Source organism: Anopheles coustani, assembly GCF_943734705.1.
Source record: "Anopheles coustani chromosome X unlocalized genomic scaffold, idAnoCousDA_361_x.2 X_unloc_159, whole genome shotgun sequence".
NCBI classification, from domain to species: Eukaryota; Metazoa; Arthropoda; class Insecta; order Diptera; family Culicidae; genus Anopheles; species Anopheles coustani.
This window is the reverse complement of record NW_026525114.1, coordinates 1-16,580: the sequence shown is the minus strand read 5'-3', so window position 1 is coordinate 16,580 and position 16,580 is coordinate 1.

Here is a 16,580-nt window from a genome sequence, read left to right as displayed (position 1 = left end):
GGACTTGTTAGTGTTTCGTCAACTTTCATATGGCAACTTGTGCCTGAGTCTCAACCCGCAGGTTCGGACTTCTATAGTGTTTCGTCAATTATCATATGGCAACTTGTGCCGAAGTCTCAACCCGCAGGTTCGGACTTCTGGAAGGATCACTTGGCCACTAATGATCCTTCCGCAGGTTCACCTACGGAAACCTTGTTACGACTTTTACTTCCTCTAAATCATCAAGTTCGGTCAACTTCGATAAAGCAGACGCGGTTCACGAGGATCCAGCGAACGATCATCTCCAAAGACCTCACTAAATAATCCATCGGTAGTAGCGACGGGCGGTGTGTACAAAGGGCAGGGACGTATTCAACGCTGGCTGATGACCAGCACTTACTAGAAGTTCCGAGTTCATATGGACCATTGCAATCCATAATCCCTACTAAGTGAGTATTTGAGTGATTTCCCGTTCCTCTCGGAATAGGAGACACGCTGCTACCCACATTGTAGCACGCGTGTAGCCCAGAACATCTAAGGGCATCACGGACCTGTTATCGCTCGATCTCATTTTGCTAAACACAAATTGTCCTGCTAAGCAGCGTACCGTAAGTGCACTTGCGCACACGAACAGCGAAGGTGTCAGGTCATACTCCACCGAAAGGTCCTAACCCGTTCCAATCGGCATCGACGCATTAACGCTGACTGCGTTCTAGTTAGCATATGTGAGTCACGTTCGTTATCGGAATTAACCAGACAAATCAATCCACGAACTAAGAACGGCCATGCACCACTACCCTTAAATTTGAGAAAGAGCTATTAATCTGTCTCACCTCCATAAGTTCGGACCTGGTAAGTTTTCCCGTGTTGAGTCAAATTGAACCGCAAGCTCCATTTCATTGTGGTGCCCTTCCGTCAATTCCTTTAAGTTTCAACTTTGCAACCATACTTCCCCCGGAACCTGACTTTGGTTTCCCGGAAGCTACTGAGAGCACCTGGTTGTAGCGTCTCCCAATTGCTAGTTGGCATCGTTTACGGTTAGAACTAGGGCGGTATCTAATCGCCTTCGATCCTCTAACTTTCGTTCTTGATTAAAGAAAGCATCCTTGACAAATGCCTTCGCTTTAGTTAGTCTTACGACGGTCTACGAATTTCACCTCTCGCGCCGTAATACTAGTGTCCCCAACTACTTCTGTTAATCATTACCTCCGGTCTGAGTACAAACCAATGAAAGATTAGACCAAGGTCGTATTCCATTATTCCATGCAAGATTATTCTAGGGCGTTTGGGCACCCTGCTTTAAGCACTCTAATTTGTTCAAGGTAAACGTGAGCGGTCGAGCTCTATGTTACACTTGCACCCGTTGAAGGGCACACCATGACACAGACTTGGTGCCCTACCACACCATTGAGTCGCAACCAGATTCCGACTTGGCCCACCGACCACGGGTTGACCGGGTCGGCGGAGCCGGACTGTGTTGGACAAGTATCAACTTCGAACGTTTTAACCGCAACAATTTTAATATACGCTAGTGGAGCTGGAATTACCGCGGCTGCTGGCACCAGACTTGCCCTCCACTTGATCCTCGTAGAAGGATTTATGCTCTACTCATTCCAATTATGAAACATCATTAAAGAGTTTCATATTGTTATTTCTCGTCACTACCTCCCCGTCCCGGGATTGGGTAATTTACGCGCCTGCTGCCTTCCTTGGATGTGGTAGCCATTTCTCAGGCTCCCTCTCCGGAATCGAACCCTGATTCCCCGTTACCCGTTGCAACCATGGTAGTCCTCTATACTACCATCCATAGTTGATAGGGCAGATATTTGCGAGATCTGTCGTCGGTGCGAGACCATACGATCAGCATCATTATCCAGACTTCAACTCAATGACACGGAGAACCCGCGATTGGTTTGACTAATAAGTGCACCAGTTCCCGCGAGGGTCCTGGCATGTTGCATGTATTAGCTCTAGATTTTCCACAGTTATCCAAGTAACTAGGTTGATGATCTCGTAAATTATAGCTGTTATACTGAGCCTTATGCGGTTTCACATTAAATCTGTTTGTACTTAGACATGCATGGCTTAACCTTTGAGACGAGCGTATATTACTGGTAGGATCAACCAGAATTCCGACTTTGCGTTCGAATGTTCATTGTCCCATTGCACCCGGAGGAGCAAACACCACGTTCTATATGTTGTCAAGTCCGGTAGCACACGGGAGGCGAGCCCCCGTGCGAACCTCATTGCCCTCGTATCACACACACACCCGATGCACCGGACAGGCACTTGAGCGGCATTCGACTCCGCTAAGCGCTCGTGCGCCCGATTGTGCATGCGCTGACGGGGCCTTCATACCCCTACCACAGCGACCTTATGCCAAACTTCCATGAATACTTAGGTGAGCTGACAAGGGCCTTCATTTCCCTACCATCAACTAAAGGACACGCTAGGCGCGTCCGATCATTGCAACTGCGGGGCTTTCATACCCCAATCACCACAGTACGCAATTCACCAGAGTTTAATCACAACCCCCCCGGACATGGCACACTATTAACTTGCAACAAAACTTAGTGTGTGCCGGGCACATCGGTTCCACAAAATCATTCCCGATGTACCCCAATTGGGGTTGTGAACGCATCCATGGTCCTCTGACACACCCAACCAAGCGTGGATACTACATACCTCAAACACCCAGTACACTAACAGACAAATCAACATATGGTTGCTTTCCCCCAGACATTTGCCAATCACTTGGCACCCGGACGGGAACTCGCTCCTGATTGCGCCAATGCCACCCATTTGCCAAGAGCGAGTTCTGTATGTAGATTTCATTTGGAAAGACAACCGTGTACTGGATATTCTATCCGACGATTACAGATGACGAGTACGAGACTCGACTACACTCACGGATAATACATTTTGGGTCGAGATTGCTTTCGGGGTTTTCGATTGGTCTTGCGCTTGTAAACGTATAACTTTGACTTGTGGTAACCTCGGTTTGTTAGTCGATCACGTGGTTGTGAACTGGGTAGGGGTGAGCAATCTGTTCACTTGCACTCTGGGTAGGAATATGGTGAGCGCTATAGGTTAAAGATCATGGTATGGTTCCATCGTGATGACTTTCGCTAGATAGTAGGATGTTTGGATAGTTATAACGTTTTTGGCCATTTGTTCATAGTGTTCGGTTCATTGAGGAATTCGATTGGTCTTTGCTTCACACACGTGGTCGATCACTTGGATGTGAACTAGGGTGAGAATAAGGTGTTCACTAGTGCTCTTAGGTTTTGGATCAGTACTGAGCACTTGATTGGTTTCGCATAATATGTATCCATAGTGATGACTCTTTCCAGCTTAAGATTTCGTGACCGGTTTCGAATCCTTCCCACGTTCGCTTTTACTTGGTTAGGTTTTCGAGTGTAGATTTGAAAGCAATCTCATGTATGTATCCCATCTGATATAAGCCACTGACAGTTCATGTCACCTCGTTCAACTCTCGCTGGGTCACAGAAGTATGTTACTGCGCCCATTATCCCTACTCGGATAGGTTCGGTTCGTTCGTTTTATACTACGGTGAGTAAACTCAATTTGTGCATCGCATAGCCATGGAAAGCAAGCTTTCGCGGGCCTCTTCGACTGTTTTGATACGAGCTGTGCCCGTGATGCTTGTCATCCCAGGATACTAGACCCCTTTGGACGACCGCATGACCATCAGAAAGTAAATTCCACGTTCGATTTGGGGTGTGAACCCCGAACATAAAGTCTTTGTGTAGAACCACGAGGGCTCTATAGTACCGATTCTCTCGGTACGCTTGGTCCGTGTTCCTTTATGTTCGTACTCTTGTGTGTTTAATATTCATGTTCGATTTGGGATATTTGCTACTGTCACCGTTTGAGTACTATGGGGCTTGAACCCCTAACATAAAGTCTTTGTGTAGAACCACGAGGGTTCTATAGTACCGATTCTCTCGGTACGCTTGGTCCGTGTTCCTTTATGTTCGTACTCTTGTGTGTATAATATTCATGTTCGGTTTGGGATATTTGCTACTTTCACCAGGGTCCCGTTCTTCATACAAGTCTGCCTTGCTAATGTGGTAACTTTTTAGTGTAGTTCTGACATTCCAATTTTGGGACTTAGCCGATTTTTCATATATTTCCATATGACCCATAGGGTCCCTTTCTTCATACAAGCTTGCCTAGGGCGATCGGTCAAAACTCGTCTTACTATTCGATTGGTCTTCGCACTTTCACCCTAGGCAGTTCGCCTAGGTCTGTCTTCTTGAGGAGGCCAAAACCCGAAATAAGGAGGTCCGGCCGACCCAGAAACCTCCCCTGTCTGAACTACACTAACCCGATTTTTCAGGGTCCTCAGCGCCATACAACTTTGCCTAGGTCACTTGTACCCTTGACTTAGGCCATCTGACTTGGTCCGTGTTTCTTCCTAGGGTTCACCTAGGTACTTTGCCTTGCTTCATGTGGTAACTTTTTAGTGTAGTTCTGACATCCCAATTTTGGGACTTAGCCGATTTTTCATGTATTTCCATATGACCCGTAGGGTCCCTTTCTTCATACAAGCTTGCCTAGGGCGATCGGTCAAAACTTGTCTTACTATTCGATTGGTCTTCGCACTTTCACCCTAGGCAGTTCGCCTAGGTCTGTCTTCTTGAGGAGGCCAAAACCCGAAATAAGGAGGTCCGGCCGACCCAGAAACCTCCCCTGTCTGAACTACACTAACCCGATTTTTCAGGGTCCTCAGCGCCATACAACTTTGCCTAGGTCACTTGTACCCTTGACTTAGGCCATCTGACTTGGTCCGTGTTTCTTCCTAGGGTTCACCTAGGTACTTTGCCTTGCTTGATGTGGTAACTTTTTAGTGTAGTTCAGACATCCCAATTTTGGGACTTAGCCGATTTTTCATGTATTTCCATATGACCCATAGGGTCCCTTTCTTCATACAAGCTTGCCTAGGGCGATCGGTCAAAACTTGTCTTACTATTCGATTGGTCTTCGCACTTTCACCCTAGGCAATTCGCCTAGGTCTGTCTTCTTGAGGAGGCCAAAACCCGAAATAAGGAGGTCTGGCCGACCCTGAAACCTCCCCTGTCTTAACTACACTAACCCGATTTTTCAGGGTCCTCAGCGCCATACAACTTTGCCTAGGTCACTTATACTCTTGACTTAGGCCATCTGACTTGGTCCGTGTTTCTTCCTAGGGTTCACCTAGGTACTTTGCCTTGCTTGATGTGGTAACTTTTTAGTGTAGTTCTGACATCCCAATTTTGGGACTTAGCCGATTTTTCATGAATTGCCATATGACCCTAAGGGTCCCTTTCTTCATACAAGCTTGCCTAGGGCGATCGGTCAAAACTTGTCTTACTATTCGATTGGTCTTCGCAGTTTCACCCTAGGCAATTCGCCTAGGTCTGTCTTCTTGAGGAGGCCAAAACCCGAAATAAGGAGGTCCAGCCGACCCTGAAACCTCCCCTGTCTGAACTACACTAACCCGATTTTTCAGGGTCCTCAGCGCCATACAACTTTGCCTAGGTCACTTGTACTCTTGACTTAGGCCATCTGACTTGGTCCGTGTTTCTTCCTAGGGTTCACCTAGGTACTTTGCCTTGCTTGATGTGGTAACTTTTTAGTGTAGTTCAGACATCCCAATTTTGGGACTTAGCCGATTTTTCATGTATTTCCATATGACCCATAGGGTCCCTTTCTTCATACAAGCTTGCCTAGGGCGATCGGTCAAAACTTGTCTTACTATTCGATTGGTCTTCGCACTTTCACCCTAGGCACTTTGCCTAGGTCTGTCTTCTTGAGGAGGCCAAAACCCGAAATAAGGAGGTTCAGCCGACCCAGAAACCTCCCCTGTCTGAACTACACTAACCCGATTTTTCAGGGTCCTCAGCGCCATACAACTTTGCCTAGGTCACTTGTACTCTTGACTTAGGCCATCTGACTTGGTCCGTGTTTCTTCCTAGGGTTCACCTAGGTACTTTGCCTTGCTTGATGTGGTAACTTTTTAGTGTAGTTCAGACATCCCAATTTTGGGACTTAGCCGATTTTTCATGTATTTCCATATGACCCATAGGGTCCCTTTCTTCATACAAGCTTGCCTAGGGCGATCGGTCAAAACTTGTCTTACTATTCGATTGGTCTTCGCACTTTCACCCTAGGCAGTTTGCCTAGGTCTGTCTTCTTGAGGAGGCCAAAACCCAAAATAAGGAGGTTCAGCCGACCCAGAAACCTCCCCTGTCTGAACTACACTAACCCGATTTTTCAGGGTCCTCAGCGCCATACAACTTTGCCTAGGTCACTTGTACTCTTGACTTAGGCCATCTGACTTGGTCCGTGTTTCTTCCTAGGGTTCACCTAGGTACTTTGCCTTGCTTGCTGTGGTAACTTTTTAGTGTAGTTCAGACATCCCAATTTTGGGACTTAGCCGATTTTTCATGTATTTCCATATGACCCATAGGGTCCCTTTCTTCATACAAGCTTGCCTAGGGCGATCGGTCAAAACTTGTCTTACTATTCGATTGGTCTTCGCACTTTCACCCTAGGCAGTTTGCCTAGGTGTAGCTTCTTGAGGAGGTCAAAACCCAAAATAAGGAGGTTCAGCCGACCCAAAAACCTCCCCTGTCTAAACTACACTAACCAGATTTTTCAGGGTCCTCACCGTCATACAACTTTGCCTAGGTCACTTGCACTCTTGACTTAGGCCATCTGATTTGGTCCGTGTTTCTTGCTAGGGTTCACCTAGGTAGTTTGCCTTGCTTGATGTGGTAACTTTTTAGTGTAGTTCTGACATCCCAATTTTGGGACTTAGCCGATTTTTCATGTATTTCCATATGACCCTTAGGGTCCTTTTCTTCATACAAGCTTGCCTAGGGCGATCGGTCAAAACTTGTCTTACTATTCGATTGGTCTTCGCACTTTCACCCTAGGCAGTTTGCCTAGGTGTAGCTTCTTGATGAGGCCAAAACCCAAAATAAGGGGGTTCGGCCGACCCTAAAACCTACCCTGTCTAAACTACACTAACCAGATTTTTCAGGGTCCTCAGCGCCATACAACTTTGCCTAGGTCACTTGTTCTATTGTCTTAGGCCATCTGACTTGGTCCGTGTTTCTTCCTAGGGTTCACCTAGGTACTTTGCCTTGCTTGGTGTGGTAACTTTTTAGTGTAGTTCTGACATCCCCATTTTGGGACTTAGCCGATTTTTCGTAAAATACCATATGACCCATCAGGGTCCTTTGCTTCATATAAGTTTGCCTTGCTTGGTATGGTAACATTTGAGTGTAGTTCTGACATCATCATTTTGGGACTTAGCCGATTTTTCGTAAAATACCATATGACCCATATGGGTCCTTTGCTTCATATAAGTTTGCCTTGCTTGGTGTGGTAACTTTTTAGTGTAGTTCTGACATCCCCATTTTGGGACTTAGCCGATTTTTCGTAAAATACCATAGGACCCATCACGGTCCTTGCCTTCATATAAGTTTGCCTTGCTTGGTGTGGTAACATTTGAGTGTAGTTCTGACATCATCATTTTGGGACTTAGCCGATTTTTCGTAAAATACCATATGACCCATATGGGTCCTTTGCTTCATATAAGTTTGCCTTGCTTGGTGTGGTAACTTTTTAGTGTAGTTCTGACATCCCCATTTTGGGACTTAGCCGATTTTTCGTAAAATACCATATGACCCATCAGGGTCCTTGCCTTCATATAAGTTTGCCTTGCTTGGTGTGGTAACATTTGAGTGTAGTTCTGACATCCCCATTTTGGGACTTAGCCGATTTTTCGATCAATACCATATGACCCATCAGGGTCCTTTGCTTCATATAAGTTTGCCTTGCTTGGTGTGGTAACATTTGAGTGTAGTTCTGACATCATCATTTTGGGACTTAGCCGATTTTTCGTAAAATACCATAGGACCCATCACGGTCCTTGCCTTCATATAAGTTTGCCTTGCTTGGTGTGGTAACATTTGAGTGTAGTTCTGACATCATCATTTTGGGACTTAGCCGATTTTTCGTAAAATACCATATGACCCATATGGGTCCTTTGCTTCATATAAGTTTGCCTTGCTTGGTGTGGTAACTTTTTAGTGTAGTTCTGACATCCCCATTTTGGGACTTAGCCGATTTTTCGTAAAATACCATATGACCCATCAGGGTCCTTGCCTTCATATAAGTTTGCCTTGCTTGGTGTGGTAACATTTGAGTGTAGTTCTGACATCCCCATTTTGGGACTTAGCCGATTTTTCGATCAATACCATATGACCCATCAGGGTCCTTTGCTTCATATAAGTTTGCCTTGCTTGGTGTGGTAACATTTGAGTGTAGTTCTGACATCATCATTTTGGGACTTAGCCGATTTTTCGTAAAATACCATATGACCCATCAGGGTCCTTGCCTTCATATAATTTTGCCTTGCTTGGTGTGGTAACACATGAGTGTAGTTCTGACATCCCCATTTTGGGACTTAGCCGATTTTTCGTAAAATACCATATGACCCATCAGGGTCCTTTCCTTCATATAAGTTTGCCTTGCTTGATGTGGTAACATTTGAGTGTAGTTCAGACATCCCCATTTTGGGACTTAGCCGATTTTTCGATCCATACCATATGACCCATCAGGGTCCTTGCCTTCATATAAGTTTGCCTTGCTTGGTGTGGTAACATTTTAGTGTAGTTCTGACATCACCATTTTGGGACTTAGCCGATTTTTCGTAAAATACCATATGACCCATCAGGGTCCTTGCCTTCATATAAGTTTGCCTTGCTTGGTGTGGTAACATTTTAGTGTAGTTCTGACATCACCATTTTGGGACTTAGCCGATTTTTCGTAAAATACCATATGACCCATCAGGGTCCTTTGCTTCATATAAGTTTGCCTTGCTTGGTGTGGTAACACATGAGTGTAGTTCTGACATCCCCATTTTGGGACTTAGCCGATTTTTCGACCAATACCATATGACCCATCAGGGTCCTTTGCTTCATATAAGTTTGCCTTGCTTGGTGTGGTAACATTTGAGTGTAGTTCTGACATCCCCATTTTGGGACTTAGCCGATTTTTCGTAAAATACCATATGACCCATCAGGGTCCTTTGCTTCATATAAGTTTGCCTTGCTTGGTGTGGTAACATTTGAGTGTAGTTCTGACATCCCCATTTTGGGACTTAGCCGATTTTTCGATCAATACCATATGACCCATCAGGGTCCTTTGCTTCATATAAGTTTGCCTTGCTTGGTGTGGTAACATTTGAGTGTAGTTCTGACATCATCATTTTGGGACTTAGCCGATTTTTCGTAAAATACCATATGACCCATCAGGGTCCTTGCCTTCATATAAGTTTGCCTTGCTTGGTGTGGTAACACATGAGTGTAGTTCTGACATCCCCATTTTGGGACTTAGCCGATTTTTCGTAAAATACCATTTGACCCATCAGGGTCCTTTGCTTCATATAAGTTTGCCTTGCTTGGTGTGGTAACACATGAGTGTAGTTCTGACATCCCCATTTTGGGACTTAGCCGATTTTTCGATCAATTCCATATGACCCATCAGGGTCCTTTGCTTCATATAAGTTTGCCTTGCTTGGTGTGGTAACATTTGAGTGTAGTTCTGACATCATCATTTTGGGACTTAGCCGATTTTTCGTAAAATACCATATGACCCATCAGGGTCCTTTGCTTCATATAAGTTTGCCTTGCTTGGTGTGGTAACATTTGAGTGTAGTTCTGACATCATCATTTTGGGACTTAGCCGATTTTTCGATCAATACCATATGACCCATCAGGGTCCTTTGCTTCATATAAGTTTGCCTTGCTTGGTGTGGTAACATTTGAGTGTAGTTCTGACATCATCATTTTGGGACTTAGCCGATTTTTCGTAAAATACCATATGACCCATCAGGGTCCTTGCCTTCATATAAGTTTGCCTTGCTTGGTGTGGTAACACATGAGTGTAGTTCTGACATCCCCATTTTGGGACTTAGCCGATTTTTCGTAAAATACCATTTGACCCATCAGGGTCCTTTGCTTCATATAAGTTTGCCTTGCTTGGTGTGGTAACACATGAGTGTAGTTCTGACATCCCCATTTTGGGACTTAGCCGATTTTTCGATCAATTCCATATGACCCACTATAAGTTTGCCTTGCTTGGTGTGGTAACATTTGAGTGTAGTTCTGACATCATCATTTTGGGACTTAGCCGATTTTTCGTAAAATACCATATGACCCATCAGGGTCCTTGCCTTCATATAAGTTTGCCTTGCTTGGTGTGGTAACACATGAGTGTAGTTCTGACATCCCCATTTTGGGACTTAGCCGATTTTTCGATCAATACCATATGACCCATCAGGGTCCTTTGCTTCATATAAGTTTGCCTTGCTTGGTGTGGTAACATTTGAGTGTAGTTCTGACATCATCATTTTGGGACTTAGCCGATTTTTCGTAAAATACCATATGACCCATCAGGGTCCTTGCCTTCATATAAGTTTGCCTTGCTTGGTGTGGTAACACATGAGTGTAGTTCTGACATCCCCATTTTGGGACTTAGCCGATTTTTCGTAAAATACCATTTGACCCATCAGGGTCCTTTGCTTCATATAAGTTTGCCTTGCTTGGTGTGGTAACACATGAGTGTAGTTCTGACATCCCCATTTTGGGACTTAGCCGATTTTTCGATCAATTCCATATGACCCATCAGGGTCCTTTTTCTTCATATAAGTTTCCCAAGACTTAGTGTTTTTTACCTTTGGACACCAATATCACCCTTACGGGTATCTTTGATCTTCGCACCATGTATTGACCAAATGTAGGTCTTGCTATGCCAAACTTATAATTGTTCTACACCAAGTCTCTATCTCGTACCGCCAGCTCGGTACATTCGATTAACCTGCCCTTAAGGCACCCGGGACTTAGCCATTTTTTCACATTTTTCATGATTTTGAGGCAACTTTTCTCGACTTTGTCACCTTATATCACCAAGATCCTTTCCCTTTAGCGCTTCACTCTGTTCGTATGATATTTAGCGCTGACTATCACCTTTCTATCGCTGACCTCAACTTCTTATTCGGTGCCATAGAGCCAGAGATATTTGGTGTATGCTGTTATAAGGGAAGTTTGTCACTTTTTCAAAGGCCCACTTTGGGACGCCCATATCTCACCTTCACGTATCTTCGATCTTCTTGTCGTCTATGGACGAAACTTAGGTCTTGTATTGGCCAACTTATAAATGTTCTACGGCCAAGCCGTATCTCTTACCGCCAGCCCGGTATTCATGGACTTAGTCGGATTTTCGCCTCTCGTGGTAACAATTTCTGACTTTGACTCACAATAACACCCGAACGGTCACATGCTAGCGCTTTGCTTGGTAGGAATTATAGTTAGCGCTACCTTTTCTCTTTCCATCGATACCTTGTTCGTTCCATTCCATGCCATACAGCCGAAGTTATGATGTTTCCCGTTTTCCATATCATGTGGAGCTTATGCTCTGGGAAAACCATCTAACACCTGTACCACCCTTTTGGGTACCACCGATCTCGTCACTATGTTCGGGCCAAATATAGGTTATAACATGCCCAACATATAATTGTTCTACACCAAGTCTCTATCTCTTACCGCCTGCTCGGTATTTTACTCGTAAGTCCAAATTTCACAACTTGTACTTTTTGGCCCAATGTACTCGAGTTTCAATTTTGGTAACATTTTTCGACTTTGACACTTAATAACTTCCAAATCATGCTAGTTAGCGCTTTGCTTTCTTCTAGTCGTATCTAGCGCTGGGTGTTACCTTTCCAAAACATATCCTAGCTTAACAATCCATGCCATACAGCCGGAGCTATACGGTGCACAAGTCAAATCCATTTTAGCCATGTTTCATTTTTGCCAATTTTTGACCACTCGTATCACCCTTCCAGAGTGGTCCGATCTTCTCGCTGTCTATGGACGACTTTTAGGTCTCGTAGAGGCAAACTTATAAGTATTCTACGTCAACCCGCTATCTCTTACCGCCTGCTCGGTATTCTTGGTCTTGTGTGATTTTTGGAAATTTTGGTATTATTTTTCCACTTTGTCGCTTAATAACTCAGTTTTGCTCAACACTTAGCGCTTCGGTTGTTTGGGATTATAGTTAGCGCTCGGTTCGACCTTTCCAACACTGATCTTAGCTTGTCGATCCGTTCCATACAGCCTGAGTTATTCGCGATACCGTGTTTCAACCCATTTCTCAAGTCTCGTTTTGGTCCAACTTTGAACCAGCCATATCACCCTGATGGGTACCTCCGATCTTCTCGCTCTATATTGGCCAAAGTTAGGTCTTGTGGTAACGTACTTATGATTGTTCTACGCCGTGTTCGTAGCTCTTATCGTTCGCCCGCTATTTTCGATCATAAGGTGAATTTTCGCCTCTAAACCACCATTTTTCACCTTTGCCCTCTAATATGACCGACTTGCTCAACACCTAGCGCTTCGCTTGGTAGGACACATAGCTAGCGCTCGTCAAGACCTTTCCAACGCATATCCAAGCTTTCCGATCCGAGCCATACAGCCTGAGCTATAGGCGATACCGTTTTTCCCATTTTCTTGGTCACATGCACTTTAGGGTACCCCTTTTTGCCTTTGACCCTTAATACCTCCTCCGGGTCACTAGTAGGCGCTCAGCTTGGTAGGAAACATAGCTAGAGCAGGCCTTCACCTTTCCAAAACTGCCTCAAGTGTACCGATCCGACATCTAGAACCAAAGTTATGGTCATTCCTATCATGCTCTACTTTCATGGTCAACCTCCACCAAGCACACCTAGGTTGGACCAACTTTCACCAACTCATCTCGAACCCCAAATTTGCTTCGACCTACTAGGTTTCCCTAGTAAAGTGGTCAAAACATCCATTACAACACGACTGGTCTTTCTGGTGGTCGACCTAGGCGACTTTGTTCGACGACCACCACCCCATGGAACTAAAAGACGTCCCTTGATACGGACCACCGATACATTTTCCGGCCTGTCTAAACTACACTCATCGAAATTTTTTTGGGTCCCCACCGTCATACAAGTTTGCCTAGGTCAAGTTTTTCTTCCGGATCGGCCGCGGACCTCACTTTTCATTATCTAGGGAGGCCATAGGGCCCCAAAAGGGGTTTTTTAAAATTTTCGACACTTTCGACTTTGGTCGGATTTTTTCCGATTTTGGTCCGACCTAGGGACTTGGTGGTCCAAGGAGCCTCGGGACCAAACTTTTTTCTCAGGGGTCCCTACCTCCATACAACTTTGCCTAGGTCAATTTTTTGTTCCAAATCGACCGCGGATTTCACTTTTCAATATCTGGGGCTCGTGTAGAGTCCGAATATGAGGTTTTCTCATTTTTCGACATTTTCGACTTTTTTCGACTTTTTTCGGGTTTTTCGACCTAGGGGTCCGCCGAACAAATTTTGGGTCAAAAATTTTTATTGAACTAGTCGAAAGTACGCAAAAAGATAAGACTTTTTGCCGAAGACACCATGCCCCGGAACCGACTCCTTCCCCTTCAAAATTGGGGACAAACGTGATTTTTGAAACTTTTCCTTAGGGAGCCCAAGACTTAGAAAATTTTCAAATTCTCGATTTTTCGATTGCGAGCTAGCGCTTTGCGGTCTTCGGCAATGTTGTAGATCTCGACGAGATAAGACTTTTTGGTCAAGGGACATTTTGCCCTCCGACCCCTCCTTCCCCCCGCAAATCGCCCACCAAAGTGCAATTTTTGCATTTTCACCTCTTTGCACGCACTGTTCGGCCCAAATGGCCACTTTCTATGGGTCTGAGCGCTTTGTGGTCTTCGGCAAACTTTTAGAGCGTACCAAGCCCTAATTATAATTGTTCTACACCAACTTCGTACCTCTTCATCCCTGGCCGCTATTCGCGTACCAAGGTAATTTTTGTTCATTTTATCAACATTTTTCATCTTTGACTGTTTATATCGGCCTTGCCATGAACCGATAGCGCTTCGCTGTGTTCTAACGTAAGTTAGTACTACTCAATACCTTTCCAAATCATGTCTTAGATTGTCATTTGCTTGCTTACAGCCGGAGCTATGAGCGATACCGTAAAAAGTACCGAAACTTGGAAAAATCCTTGGATCGCCCATATCCCCCCTTTGGGGACCAGATATCGAAAAAAGTTCTTATTCAAAAAGTTGCGCCTTAACGTGTTCTAGTTATGCCTAGAACATTTCACTTCGCTAGCTGGCCTGCAACTTAGCCGTAATTGGGATTTTAGGGTGTTCATGGAGGGCCCATTTCCTGCGACTTGGTATCTTTTGGGCCCTATGTTTCTCTAATATCTCCACAAGTTTTCCAGATTGCTTTCTCATACTTTCAGGGTGCCTAGAGCACCTCAAGACCTTTCCAACGCTATGCCGTTCGCCTCGCTCGGACATCTACAGCCGAAGTTATTCGAGGTACACGGTACCTTACCCTGTTTTCTCAGTACTTGGTCGAAAATTTCGATCAGCCATATGACCGACTTGGACAACCCTGAGCGGGTTGGCCCCATATAACTAAACTTTTGTCTCTTGTAGGCAAACTTATAAATGTTCTACGTCAACTCGCTATCTCGTACCGCCTTGACGGTATACTTGGTCCAAGGGCCATTTCCAGCGACTTGGTCGCAATTTCGCTCTAAGTTTCGCTAATACCTTCGTCCGTGGACATGGTGATTTTTTGTTCGTATTTTTCCTTGATAGTCCCACTCAAGACTATTCCATACCAGAGCCAAGCGTCCCGCTAAGTGCCATACAGCCTGAGCAGTAATTCATGAAAGGTACCTCTACCAGTTTTTGCCATACTTGGGTACAAACTTTGTATCGCCCATATCTCCACTTTGGAGGCCAGCCAGCACCTTTGCCCCATATACTTTTTTCTTGGTCATACCATGCACTAAATATAATTGTTCTACGCCAACTTGCTATCTCTTCTCTAACTTGCCGTTATTCTTGGTCCAAGTCCCATTTCATTCGTTTTCGGACCCATTTTGCTATATGTTTCACTAATAGCTTCGGCCATGGACAAGCTGATATTCTGTTTGTATTTTTGCTTGATAGTCCCACTCAAGACCATTCCAAAACACACCGCAACTTGTCGCTCGGTGGCAAACTGACCGAGTTATAATTCATGAAAGATACCTCAACTTGGTACACCATGTGGTCGGCCCAAACCATATACCGACCAAACGACCGACTTGGAGCACCCTGACCGGGTTGCCCCCATATAATGAAAGTTGCGTCTCTACACGCCCAACTTATGAATATTCTACGCCAAGTCGCTATCTCTTACCGGTAAGCCGGTATTCACCTTCCAAGGGTGATTTTGGTCAAGTGCCATTTCCTGCGACTTGGTCCCCGAATTGGACCATCATCACCTAATATCTCCGTGGTCTTTCAACTCAGCCTCATAAAACTTTCAGGGTAGATAGGTCTCCCCAAGACCTTTCCAACGGTGAGCCGTTTGCCTCGCTCGGCCATCTACAGCCGAAGTTATTAATGGTACTTGGTACCTTACCCTGTTTTTTCCATACTTGTTCGTACTTGGGTACAAACTTTGGATCGCCCATATCTCCACTTTGGAGGCCAGCTAGCACCTTGGCCCCATATACTTTTTTGTTGGTCATGCCATGCACCAAATATAATTGTTCTACGCCAACTTGCTATCTCTTCTCCAACTTGCCGTTATTCTTGGTCCAATTCCCATTTCATTCGTTTTTGGACCCATTTTGCTATATGTTTCACTAATAGCTTCGGCCATGGACAAGCTGATTTTCGATTGGTATTTTTCCTTGATAGTCCCACTCAAGACCATTCCAAAACACACCGCAGCTTGTCGCTCGGTGGCAAACTGACCAAGTTATAATTCATGAAAGGTACCTCAACTTGGCACACCTCGTGGTCGGCCCAAACCATAAACCAACCAAACGACCGACTTGGAGCACCCTGACCGGGTTGGCCCCATATAATAAAAGTTGCGTCTCTACACGCCCAACTTATGAATATTCTACGCCAAGTCGCTATCTCTTACCGGTAAGCCGGTATTCACCTTCCAAGGGTGATTTTGGTCAAGCGCCATTTCCTGCGACTTGGTCCCCGAATTGGACCATCATCACCTAATATCTCCGTGGTCTTTCAACTCAGCCTCATGAAACTTTCAGGGTAGATAGGTCTCCCCAAGACCTTTCCAACGGTGAGCCGTTTGCCTCGCTCGGCCATCTACAGCCGAAGTTATTAATGGTACTTGGTACCTTACCCTGTTTTTTCCATACTTGTTCGTACTTGGGTACAAACTTTGGATCGCCCATATCTCCACTTTGGAGGCCAGCCAGCACCTTGGCCCCATATACTTTTTTGTTGGTGATACCATGCACCAAATATAATTGTTCTACGCAAGCTTGCTATCTCTTCTCCAACTTGCGGTTATTTTTGACTCAAGTCCCATTTCCATAGTTTTTGGTACCAATTTGCTCTATGTTTCGCTAATAGCTTCGCCCAAGGACTTTGTGATTTTTTGTTCGCATTTTTCCTAAATAGTCCCACTCACGACTATTCCAAATCACACCTTAGCTTGTCGCTCAGTGCCAT